Source organism: Coptis chinensis, chromosome 6 (assembly GCF_015680905.1).
Source record: "Coptis chinensis isolate HL-2020 chromosome 6, ASM1568090v1, whole genome shotgun sequence".
Classification (NCBI taxonomy): domain Eukaryota; kingdom Viridiplantae; phylum Streptophyta; class Magnoliopsida; order Ranunculales; family Ranunculaceae; genus Coptis; species Coptis chinensis.
In genome coordinates this window covers 41413414-41426974 of record NC_141461.1, presented here as the reverse complement: position 1 = coordinate 41426974, position 13561 = coordinate 41413414, and the positions used below count along the sequence as shown (strand labels likewise).

The 13561-nt window shown below is 40.0% G+C and overlaps 1 pseudogene; it reads right to left on the bottom strand.

Moving 5' to 3' along the window:
* Positions 1-520: 520 nt before the first annotated feature.
* On the bottom strand, positions 521-614 carry LOC147493007 (small nucleolar RNA R71; annotated as a pseudogene).
* Positions 615-13561: the final 12947 nt, after the last annotated feature.

Below are 13561 nucleotides of genomic sequence, written 5' to 3'. Positions count from 1 at the left end.
TGGTTTTAGCCTTGTATGAGATTAAGGTCTGGCCGAACAAAAACACAGAACGTAATTACACAACAACGTCAACAAACAAGTCTATCTAGTATACCACCAACTACACCTCTAGCTACTATTTCACACACATCACGACACAATGCCCGCCGAAGAAGAGACTCTCTCTCGACTTCTACAAAGCCTTGGCGATAGCCCCAAATCTTGCATCGTTCTAGCGGACCCGATTGGGGATTTCCAAGATCCCCAAATATATTTAATTTGTTACCCGTTTTTCATGGTTTAGACCATGAAAAACCTTATCAGCACATGCGTAGGATTGAACAAGTCCTTACAACATTCCACCATCCTACGGTTGGTGCGGAACAAATTAAACTCAGGGTATTCCCTTTCACCTTACCCGATAAGGTGGCGTCTTTGTTAACTGCCCAAACGCCTAATTCTGTGGACTCGTGGGCTAAACTTGTTCAGTTGTTTATGGAACATTTTTACCCACGCCTAAAGACGGATGAGATGCTTTCCAAGATTCATTTCTTTCGACAAAATCCTCATGAAACATTTTCAGAGGCTTGGAATCGTTTCACCGATCTCCTTATAGAGTGTCCACATCATAACTTAGCGAAAGACACGTTAGTTCGTGCCTTTTTCAAAGGACTTCTACACCACCATAAAGAAGTCCTAGACATAATGAATGGGGGTAGTTTCTTAAGCAAAGGAGCCTCGGAGGCTTATAAATTTTTAGAGGATCAAACTAAGTTTAAATAACAACTGGGGGTAGTGATGATATCCACGCTCGCTAGTTCATCAAATACTGATTAAGGCGCGGTATGTTTGAAATTAAACACGATTCGAGCTTAAAACTCTAATCGAATCACTCACAAAAAAGGTAGAGGCCATTTTTGTACAACAAAAGCCAATCCCCGTCATGAATGTAAATTCAAATCCATGTAGTTTCTGTTGGAGCCCTGAGCATCCCGACTCACACTGTCCTATTGCCTATGAACAGGCTTGTTCCATTAATAGTGAACCTAACGCCCCTTGGAGACAAAATCCCAACTTTGGTTGGAGAAATAACCAACACGTCACACCTCAAGGGTACAATAATCAATATGTTAGGCCTACGCACAGCTTTAACCAAGCCCCACTACGACAAGGACAGGGTCAGGGGAATTTCAATAATTATAACAACCAAGTGCAACCTCGACAAGGTCAAGCACAAAGTCAAGGTAATTATAATAATTATAATGCTAATAGAGGTATCGTTCCGATAAATAATAACTATCAAAATCCACCCATAAATAATTCACGTGAAATAGTTCCAGTCACACCACCCGTGACTACTACACCCACACAACCGGATCGTCTTGACACCTTCATACAAGTGAGCCAAAAACTTTTCCAAACCATGGCTCAATCTAACCAACAGCTTCTACAATCCGTTAATAATTTAACCCAACAGTTGGCTCAAGATAAAGCCCAACCCAAAGGTGTGTTTCCAGGTCACGCAATACCTAATACTAAAACAACAAATACAGCCTTTGAGGTAACCGATAATACTAGTAAGGAACATGAAAATGTAGGTGAGCTAAAGGCAATCACCACTCTCCGTTCTGGCAGAGTGGTTGATAACAAAGTAACTATGCCTATAGTTACCCAACCAGTAGCCCCTACACCTGCTATATTACTAGATACCGAAATAGAAACTGAAGAGCCTACCACTGTAGAGGTACCAGTTACAACACAACCTAATAAACAGGAAGCCACGGTTAAACATCCAGGTAATACCATTGCTAAATATAGACAGAAACCACCGTTTCCACAAAAATTAGCCATGTTAACTAGGGATACAAATTATGAGGAGATTAGGGATGTTTTCAAGAATCTAACTATAAACCTTCCCTTCCTCGAAGCTATAAAAAAGCTACCACACCATGCTAAGTTTCTTAAGGAATTGTGTACTACTAGGCGTAAGACCAATATACCAAAAGACGCCTTTTTAACAGAACAATTCCCAACTTTATTTGAACATAATGGAATTGTTAAGTACAAGGACCCCCGGTCGCCCCCTCTTTGTACAATGCACCTTAGGAGATTCTTATCGACGACCGCATTATTAGACTTGGGGGCTAGTGTCAACTTACTCCCCGTTTTATTTGTATAGACAAATAGGTCTAGGCGAGATGCAACCCACTAAAATGGCGTTGCAATTAGCGATCGTTCTATTAAGTATCCTAAGGGTGTCGTCAAAATGTTCTCGGTAAAAATTCAGGATTTTTACTATCCGGTTGATTTTGTTATCCTCGATACGAAGTCGATTAACGACTCTGTCCCGATCATCTTAGGGCGTTCTTTTCTGGCAACTGCCAATGCGCTCATTAATTGCCGTGATGGTTCAATGTCCATGTCTTTTGGCCATCTTGCTGTTGAAGTCAATGTTTTTAAAACAAAGACACAGTTACCCGATTCGTCTATGGATGGAGAGGTTAGCATGATCGAGAGCTTTGCTCGAGATTATTTCAACAACACGTTCCCTGATAATCATATGCCCAAATTTCTTTCCTTTGGAAGATCAGACTCCAACATTTCCATCCCTACAGTAGTCGATACACATATTACGGATGAGGAGGAGATAGATGACTTTCTCAAAGATATAGAGGACTATCATAGTAATGTGGATATGACCAATCTAGATGAGCAATTCGATGAGTTTCTTAGAGCAGGTAATGATTCACTCTATCAAGAACTACTTTGCACAACAACCACCTCGATTCCCCTCCTTCCACCCTTTCAAAGGAATCTCGAGTTTGCACTCGATCCTTTTGTTTCTCCTGTGCTCCATAATTTTTTAAATCCACCTAGTAAACAAATACTGAGGAAGGACAACCCATTTGACACCTTCATTTTCAGACTTGAGACAGTCCCTACACACAATGAATGAGTTTTGTGCTAAAACCACATCCTCATTGTTTACAGGCTGTCTTTCTACAACTTATCCATATCCACCATATTCTCCACAACCATTCACTTTTCCACACTTATTTACTAGAACACCCACTCATTCAAAAATGAAAAAGAAGGTGCATGCTAGGTTACGTAATAGGGTTATCCGACTTCGCTTTCATTTCACTAGGTTACGTCATAGGAAATATTGGTGCTTGATTGTGTTTGGATATGTTTTCTGTGATATTTATTTATGGAATGATCCACAACTATTTTGGTTGTTGATATATGGTAAACTGCATGTTCATACATACGTTTAGATAAAGTCTCGAGTATCTGACTATAAATGACTCAACTTTTGTGTTTGGTGCATTTCCTTTCATTTCCATATATTGGTGAGTTCACCATTAAGGTAACCGGGCCCTCTCTATGGAGTGTGTGGCTGTAAGTACCGGAACCTAAGTCCACATTTAAACATAATTCACGTTTTCCACTCTTGCATGTTTTCTCGGATTTTTGAGTCATGTTTCTCTATGGGGTGAATTATGTCTTTCTTGTTTATTGTTTTCTTTTTAAAAGTAAAAATATATATATAGATATATATATTAAAGAATAAACATAGTAATCTAGGAAGTCTCGGGAATCTGACTTTAAAAGACCCACTGCTAAAAATAAATTTTCTAAGCTCCGTTGTAAAAAATTTGTTTGGGGGTGGGGTGTTCGTGTTTCCGTCCTAGAACGTTTATGTCTCATTACAGTTGCTTAGGCCGTTTAATTGTATTACGATTCGGGTTGACATAATCCATGATTTTAGAGTTCAATTATTCGCATAACGTACGTCATGCACGCACTTCGAAGCGTTTTCCACTATCTTATATGTCATCCACGGTCGGAATAGAGTGTTTTATGGATCATTGGATTGGAAATTCTCTCCTGATCATTTCCATATCTCATTCGCAAAAATCGGACCAGTAACGAAGCGGCAATTTTGATTTGAAGTTTCGCGAAAAATCGAAAAAAAAAATCAAAAATTCCGATTTGGGCTTGGGCCCAACCCGCGCCCACCGACAGCGCGACCGCGCCCTTACCTTAGCCAACAGTCGCGATCTTCTTCTCCATACCGCCATTAATGCCCAAAAGTTTCAAACAAACAAAAAAAAATAAAAATAAAAATAAAAAGAAAACCTAAATTAACCCACGCCCCCAATTCAAATCGATTTCAAATCTAACCTAAAACCTTCCCACCACAACCCCCACCGATTTACATCACCAAAAACCACCGAAAACTCCAAATTTTTGGTGCTGCGGCCACCACTCCACCACCACCACCACTGTTGCTTCAGTTGGTCGATTTAAATCCCACCACCACATCACATTTAAACCCCCACTACATTCCAAACTTCCAATGGCTCAACAACGCCGAATTTTACCAGAGCAAGCTTTTACCGGTGACCACTTCGCGCCGTTTTACGGTGACGAAATGATCCGTCGAGACTGGAATAGCTTGTGGTACTCGACTGAAGCCTATTACCACGAGGACTTAGTCAGACGGTTCTATAATACGAGGGAGTTGGAAGGGACTAGGATTTTTGTTGTGGTGGCGAAGAGGAGGAAGGAAGTGACGACTGGGTTGTTGGCTGAGATTCTCGGCATTCCGCCTAGAATCCATCTGGATGTCTGATAAATGTAAAATGAATAGTTTACCTACGAAATGAACGATGAATTCAATCCGTAAGTAAACTAAAACTTTTCTTTTAAATCTCAATTATCAAAGCTTCTACTCTCGATGCGAATTGCACTAAGTGGAGTAGGAAGTTCGTTCCACTCCTAGTTCTCTAGCATGGATTGTTTTCTAAGTCTAAGAAATCAGTCTTTAAGTCTAATCGAGCTTTTACTTAAATGTTATGCTAACAAGACGCCGTAAATTTAAATAACAAGATATAATAAATAACAAGATAAAATATAAACTAAAGTTAATCTACCTAAAGCTCACGGAAATACGATTGTTTGAATCTAGATAAAGAAATAGGGGAATTGAATCCACCTCGAATCCAACTTAACAACCTAGCGTAGAATGTTGTATCTCAATTCTCACGCGTTCTACGGTGAGAATTTCGAGTTCTAATCCCTAGTGTTCATGGCATTTCCTACGGATACTAACTAGCATGTGAGGTCGCCCACCCATTCTCATGGCTTAAACACGACCTTCTAGAGTGGAATAGATTCTACAACCAATTCTATACTAACCACTAAGTTTTCATCAAGGCTTCATCAACCCCTCTAATGGAGGTTTTAGCCTTGAGTCATCAAACTAACATTTCCCATTGAATCTAAACTAAACATAATATAAGAAATTAAGATTTACTTACTTAAACAATAATGAATCTAATTTAATGGTGGAATGAAATAAGAACAAGAATTGAAATTAGATCTAGAATGGAAATGACCAAATTCGAAATTGACAAACTAACTATTTTATTTATCTAATCAATGGGGAACAATGATTCAAAGATTTAATCTAAAGCAGAATTGAAATGGAACTAAAACTTAATTAATTAATAAAACTAGATCTAGAATTCTATATATTAATTTAGGTCTAACTAGCTACCATTAACAAAGAGTCAAGCTTTGGTTTTTATACATTCAGATCCAAAAATCGTGCATGGGCTTGGAGCCATGTTTTGGGCCAGAGAATCAGGCCCAAAACCTAATTCTTTCAGTCCAAAAAGGCCTCTTCAGCTGCAGTTCGCTTCAACAGACTTTTCGTCCACTTCTGCTCCTCTGTTTGGGTCAAGGCTTGGACCATTGGAAAGCTCTTTCCGAGCCGGTCGTTTTGACATAAGGTAGGACTAATTCCCGAGGTCTGAGTCTAAAGATATGGTCTTCGGAAGTTCTGTTGACTTTGTGCATTGTTTCTGCCTGCGTGGACTTTGACTTTTCATCTTTTGACCAGGCTTTACAAAGGCTTTGTCTTCTTGAATCTTGGCCTTTAATCACCGAACTCCTTAGTAACCAACCATTGCTCCTTTATCTCATCAAAGTGGCACATTCCCGCATTATAATTGACTTTGAAGCCCACGAAATACATAAAACACGAATCGATGATTAACTCTTACTTATTACTCACATAATTGGTCTAAAAGTATGACTGCTAAGGGGTTAAAACTACAGTTTTGGGCTCTTATCAATGTCACCCTGCAGGAGTCCCAACATAATGGGGTAGAGCCATTGATGAACGAGACAGTTATTGGAGGGGACTACAATGCGAGATCGCATTGTGTTTGACAGGCTTCCCTTAAGACCAACCAGCTGGCTGCAGCTCAGTGGATTGGTCGGAACGTCCTGGGAAAGGAGAAGGTCAGCGACATCGGCCTGAACTGCCTCCACATCTTATGGATACTCCAGGAGCGGAAGTATGAGTTTTGCATCTTGGAGTTTTTACTTAGCATGATTAGGGGAGTAGGAAAGTCTGTTGCCCCTCTCCCTGTGTTGATAACCAAGATCATGTTGAAGTTGAGAGCAGCTCAGGCGACTGATAGGACTTACATCACCCTACACCGTAACCCGCGCATCTATAGGGAGTGTGTCCAACGGGTTTGGAGGTTGGCTGAGGATAGAGAAGAAGAAGAAGAAGAAGAGGCTGGTGGAGAGGAGAATGCCGAGGAGGCTGGGGGAAATCAGAATGCCTCGGAGGATGAGGAGGATTTGACGTGTTTTGATGCGGATGTCTTGGAGAGGTGCTGGTTAAATGCAGAACGCATGGCTGTGATTCATCGTGGCATGCGTTCGTTAACACTATCTGGGCGAAGACCTCACGGACTCGACAGCAACGATGCATCATAACCGAGGTCCGCACCGAGAGAGAGGGCGAGAGGTGGGAACGGATGAGGGCCGAGCTAGAAGCTCAGCGCCAGTTCCGGGAAGAGATGCTTACATGATTCCCACCTCATGGGGACTCTCCTTCTGAGGACACACCATCGAGGCACGAGCGTCATCGCCGAAGGGATCTAATGGTCTTTGGCCCATCAGAGCCCGTGAGCAGCGATCTCCGGACCATGTGCCCTCCGCTACCCGATCGGAGTAGTTAGGGATAGCATCGTTTGATGTTTTTATGTTTATTTGTAGTTTCATTATTGTTATTTATTTTAATGTAAGTTTTATTTCCGTAATTTGAATTTTGTAGTGAAATGTACTCCGAATGAAAATTTTAATATAATGCGGTTATTTTTATTATGCCTGGTTGTCTCATATTGATCCCACCTTCCCAAATTGTTTGGGGGTGGTTTTATCTATTCAAGCATGATTTTTATATAACCCTCGTGTTATAATTTATTGCGGAGTCAAGGTAAAAATATGGCCGTTTAGGCATATCCAGGAATAATTATAAGGGTAGGATGAAATCTAGATTAAATAGGTAGATTCTATCATAAATTCAACCTAAAAGATACTAGGTTTGAATTAGAATCAAGATAATGAGTTGTTTCCGTTTTCGGGTTTGGAAATTTTAGGTTTTCCGGAAACTGCCGTAATTAGTTTTGGCAACTTCCCGATCCGTTTTAGCAACTTAAAACCTATATAAACTTCATACATTCTACACTCACAACTCACACTACACCTAAACTCCATCACTCACCTTTCACTCCCACGATTCCCACGTTTCGGCTCATTTTCCGAAGTTTCAAGAATTCGAAAGCTTTCTCAAGGCTCTACAGAGCACACTCGCTCTGCATATTTTTTCTGAATTTTTTGTCGAGGCCTTTTCGCTTCAAGTTGAAGTCGCGACGACCACTCAAACACTGGAAATTCCAACTACTCAAAGCGCACTCGCGCCCTGACTTTTGTGGACAGAAAAATTTCCAGTTTTCTGCGGGAAGTATCTGGATCATTCGCAGCTATTCCAGAGCGTAAGTTTGAGATGACATCTCCAACATTGATACCGAACGATCTTTCAAGATTTGTTCCAAAGCACTACTTATGGTGCTTGGTTTGTGAGGCTTATCACATACGTTGGTGGGAGCCGCTTTTATGGTAAGACCGGATGCACTTTATTCTCCAACACTAGCATCTTATTTTTACAATAACTGCATTTTCTTTGAAAGACCAGATGGAGAACAAGTGTTCTCCATCAACATTGATAATGAACCAATGGAAATTACCAGGTTCTTGCTAGCATTTGTTCTTGGACTTGCTATGCCCGCTGAAATACAAGACCCATGGTGTTATTGGGTAGATAATATGTATGTCTACCGACTACCGTAGAATCGTCGTAATTTCCTTTCCACTCTAGAAACGATTAGTTCACCATGAGAATGGGTTTAATCGTTCACATGCTAGTTATGAATTGGTAGGAATGTCATGTGTAATTAGGGATTAGGAAGAATCAATTGTTCTGCGAAGCAGTTCAATTCGGATTATGACGATTCGTCGGTAATAGGATTAAGTCGAGTTAAGGTGGAATCAATCCCCCTCTAACTCCTTATCATAGAATCAACGTAGTATTTCCATAGCTGTTTAAATAGTCGACTAGTTGCATCTTGTGGGTAGTTGCATCGTAGTCTAGTATCATTTCGTAAATCTCTCATTAAACCTTAAGTAGAGTAATTACACATGATAACAAGCATGCGGAAGGACTAGGAGTGGAATGAATCACTCTACTCCACTATATCTCATAGGATTGAGAGTAGAAATTTTTGATAAGCATATAGGATCATAATTAGTTTTAGTTTACTTACGTTTTGAGTTCGTCGTTCATTTTGTAGGTAAGCTATTCAATTAAATCGTTTATCAATTGTCCCTAAACAGCAATCCCTGTGGGATCGACCTCGTTCTTGCGCACCTATTACGATAGACCTCGTGCGCTTGCGAGTATTAGTATAAGTAAAATAAGATTTAATTAGCCTGTTTATTTAGGCCGGTTAATTTCCTATCAAGTTTTTGGCGCCGCTGCCGGGGATTGTAGTAGTACAATTGAGTTTTAAAGTTTTATTTATCGTGATTCTTAGTTAAGTTTAGTCGTAGTTATATTATTTCATAGTTTACGTGTCTAATTTTAGTTATTTTTGCAGATAATTAAGCATAGATTTCTTCTTACAAGGGATAGTTGTGACTTTGTTGTGGACGTTGTGAAGTGTTTGTCGTCGCGTCACCGGCCGCAAGTAGCCCTCGAAGGCTCACGGAGGTAACGCCTTTTCCTTTGTGGGGTTGAATTTTGTTTGTTTCGTGGGTTGTGCTTGTTTTATTGTTTCTTGCATTTAGGAAGGTTAAATCACATTGACCAGCCTTAGGCATCATGCATTAGGACAGGTTTTAGCCCGCTCACTAGGAAAACCTTTTTTACGCATGGATCGAGTGACAGTGCTTTTTGCACAAGAACTGGGAATCGTGTGATTTGGGTTTAGGAGCAAATATATATTAAACAAGTTTTAAAATTCAATCTGGGTTGTAATTTTTGTTTGGTATTGTTTGTGTGAATTGTCTGCATCTTTTATTAGAGTCTTTGGTTTTAGAAGTAGTTTATGGTAGTAACTCGGTCTGATAACACACCTGTTACACCATTTGATCCTGAGATTGAACGCACTCTCCTTAGGAGAAGTAGGCATCCCGAATTAGAGGTACCCGAAACTTTTGTTGGCAATACACCAATTTTTGCTGACATGGAGGGTAATAACAATAACGTGGTTGCCCAAGTACCTAGATCTATTAAGGAATATATATATCCTACTAGAACAACCCGACCATCTTGCATCGTTCCCCCTGCAACCAATGCTAATCACTTTGAGTTGAAGCCCAATCTGCTGGGGCTCCTTCCTAAGTTTAGGGGAACGGAAGAGGAAGACCCATATCTTCATGTGAGGGAATTTGAGGATATTTGTGGGACTATTAAACTTCAACAATTTAGTGTGAAGCTATAAAATTAAAATTGTTCCCATTTTCTCTTAAAGAAAAAGCCAAGAGTTGGTTTCACACTCTCCCATCGAATTCAATAACGGGATGGGAAAAGTTATGCATTGTCTTTTTAAAGAACTTTTTCCCTAATCATAAAATCGCTTTTAGAAAAGACTTGTCATCTTTTGCCAAACTGATGGAGAGTCATTATGGAAGTGTATGGAGAGGTTTAAGGACATGCTCTTTGCAAAGTGTCCTAACCACGCCTAGAGAACGGTAGGTTAGTGCAGATTCTCTATGAGGGTCTCGATTTTAATTCTAAGGCTATGATTGAGACCATGAGTACCGGGATTTCTGTGATAAGATCAGAGAAGAAGCGTGGACCTTTTTAGAAGAAGTCTCTGAGAAGGTCCAGTAATGGGAAACTAGTCATGGGCCTAAGAAGGTGGCTAGTAGTACTACTACACAGAAGGGTTTGTTCCGCGTTGACAAGGAATTCGACACGAACGCTAGGATGGCCGCTTTAATTAGAAGAGTTGAAGCTCTCGAGCTAGAAAAAGATACAAAGTCTCTAGCTCCAGTTACCAATGTTGAAATCCCTGGGTGTCTGTTGTGTGAAAGTCTAGATCACGTTATAGATAATTGCCCTGGTGTAAATGCACAAGTCAATGCTTTTAATTCATACCAAAAGCCAGGCAATAATCCTTTTTCTAACACGTATAACCCTGGATGGCGTAACCATCCCAATTTGTCTTGGTCTAAAGGTATACATCAGGGAGGCCCCGTGGTTAACTCAAACCCAAGCACCCAAAGATGCACCTCAACCACCTAAACTTTCACCTATAGAAGAGGCCATTGCTCAATTAACACAAAACACCATGAAATTCCGGGACACAACGCGCAAGTTTATGCAAGCTACCAAACGGCTACTCGGGATAATGCTCAAGCCATTAGGAAGATTGAAATCACCATAGGTCAAATTGCTAATACTTTGAATGAGAGGGACAAGGGCAGGTTTCCTAGTCAACCAAGAGCTAATCCGAGGAGTCGGGTTGGAAATAAGTTCTAACTTAAACCAAGGCTCACCAGAGCAAGCCAAGGCTATCAATGTTCTTAGGAGTGGAAAACGTGTTGATAATAGGGTTGAGATGTCTAAGGATGCTGAGGTCAGATCTGATCCTATAGAGTGTGAGAAGGAGGAAGGTGAGGTGAGTGAATCTAATAGTCATAATACTTCTAGGAAGGGTGTAAAACCTCCTACTGCTGTGGAGACTAACCCTGTGCCATCTTATATACCTAAAGCTCCTTTTTCCCAACGTTTGATTCCGGCTAAGAAAGGTTCTAATCTTAATGAAATAATGGAAATGTTTAAACAGGTTCAAATAAATATTCCATTACTTGATGCTATAAAACAAGTTCCTTCCTATGCCAAGTTTCTTAAAGATTTGTGTACACAAAACGTAAGTTGAATGTGCACAAGAAAGCTTTCCTAATCGAAAGCAAGTAAGTTCTATTATCCAAAACCAAACTCTACCTAAGTTTAGAGATCCGGGATGCCCTACTATTTCTTGTGTTATTGGTGATCATATGATTGAGAAAGCATTACTTGATTTAGGAGCTAGCGTTAATTTGTTGCCTTATTCAGGTTTATTTACGCCTTGGTCTTGGTAAGTTGAAACCTACATCAATTACTCTTCAATTGGGCGGATAGGTCTATTAGGATTCCACGTGGTGTTGTTGTGGATGTTTTGATTTAGGTTGATAAATTTTATTTCCCTGTTGACTTTGTTGTTCGGATACACAATAACACTTTCAAGATCCTAAACACCATATTCCGGTCATTTTAGGTCGTCCCTTTTAGCCACTTCTAATGCTATCATAAAGCCGTAAGAATGGAGTGTTAAAACTTTTTTTTGGTAATATGACTACAGAACTTAATGTATTTAATGTGGGTCAAGAACCTCCCCGAACGATGATTTTTGGGATGTTAATCTTATTGATAGTATAGTTCACGAGACTTTCTTGGAGAGTTATTCTGATGACCCTCTTGAGTCTTGTTTAACTAATTCTGGTAGTGGTTGTGATGTAGATGATGTAATTTGTGAAGTTAATGCGTTGCTGGATGCAACCCCAATTTTAGAAACTGATAAGTGGAGAGCCACAATAGACCATCTGACTCCATCTGAGTCTACCCCAGTCTCTTCTATAGAGAGTCCTCCTAAGCTAGAGTTGAAACCATTACCTGATACTCTTAAGTATGTTTTTCTGGGACCTGATGATTCTTTGCCGGTTATTATTGCTTCTAATCTAGATAATGAACAAGAAGGTAAATTGATTAGGGTTCTTAAAGAGCATAGAGCAGCTTTAGGGTGGAATATTGCTGATATTAATGGTATAAGCCCAACTGATTGTATGTATCATATTCATCTTGAGAAGGATGCTAAACCAACCCGTGAGTTTCAGAGACGGCTTAATCCTAACATGAAAGAGGTAGTGAGAGTCGAGGTTCTCAAGTTGTTAGATGCGGGTATCATTTATCCCATTTCCGATAGTAAATGGGTGAGTCCTGTTCAGGTTGTCCCTAAAAAGTCTGGGCTTACAGTTGTTGAGAATTCAAAGGGCGAGTTAGTGCCCACCCGTATGACTACCGGATGGCGTTTTTGCATTGACTATCGTAAGTTGAATTTGGCCACTTGGAAAGATCACTTTCCTCTTCCGTTCATTGACCAGATGCTCGAGAGGTTAGCCGATCATAAATACTATTGTTTTCTTGATGGTTATTCCGGGTATTACCAAATATGTATTATCCCTGAGGATCAAGAAAAGACTACTTTTACTTGTCCTTTTGGAACTTTTGCCTATCGTCAGATGCCTTTTGGATTATGTAATGCACTGGTACCTTCCAAATGATGCATGCTTAGTATTTTTCCGATATGGTAGAAAGGTTTCTTGAGGTGTTTATGGATGACTTCTCGTGTTTTGGGGATTCTTTTGATGAAGGTTTGCACCGTTTAGAATTAGTGTTAATTAGGTGCAAGGAGAAGAATCTTGTGTTGAATTGGGAGAAGTGTCATTTTATGGTTCAACAGGGTATTGTTCTTGGTCATATTGTTTCTAGTAAAGGAATTGAGGTCGATAAGGCTAAGGTTGATATCATTTCTGGCCTTCCACCACCTAAGATTGTGAAAGATATTAGGTCATTCTTAGGTCATGCTGGATTTTATAGGCGTTTCATTAAAGACTTTAGCAAGATTTCTCGTCCCTTATACAATTTACTTGGTAAGGACGTCGCTTTTGTCTTTGATAATGATTGTTTGAAAGCTTTTGAGAAGCTTAAGCATTTATTGACTACCGCTCCTATCATACAACCTCCTGATTGGAGTGAGCCTTTTGAGTTAATGTGTGATGCGTCTGACTATGCAGTTGGGGCTGTTTTAGGTCAACGGTTTGACAAGTTGCCCCATGTTATTTATTATGCTAGTCGAACCCTTAATGATGCACAGATGAACTACACTACAACTGAGAAAGAGTTGTTAGCTGTTGTGTTTGCTTTAGACAAATTTAGGTCTTACCTCATAGGGTCTAAAGTTGTCGTGTTTACTGATCATTCGGCTTTGAAATATCTCCTTACTAAGAAGGATGCTAAAGCGCGTTTGATTCGCTGGGTACTCTTGTTGCAAGAGTTTGATATAGAGATTAGGGATAAGAAGGGTACGGAGAACGTGGTCGCTGACCACTT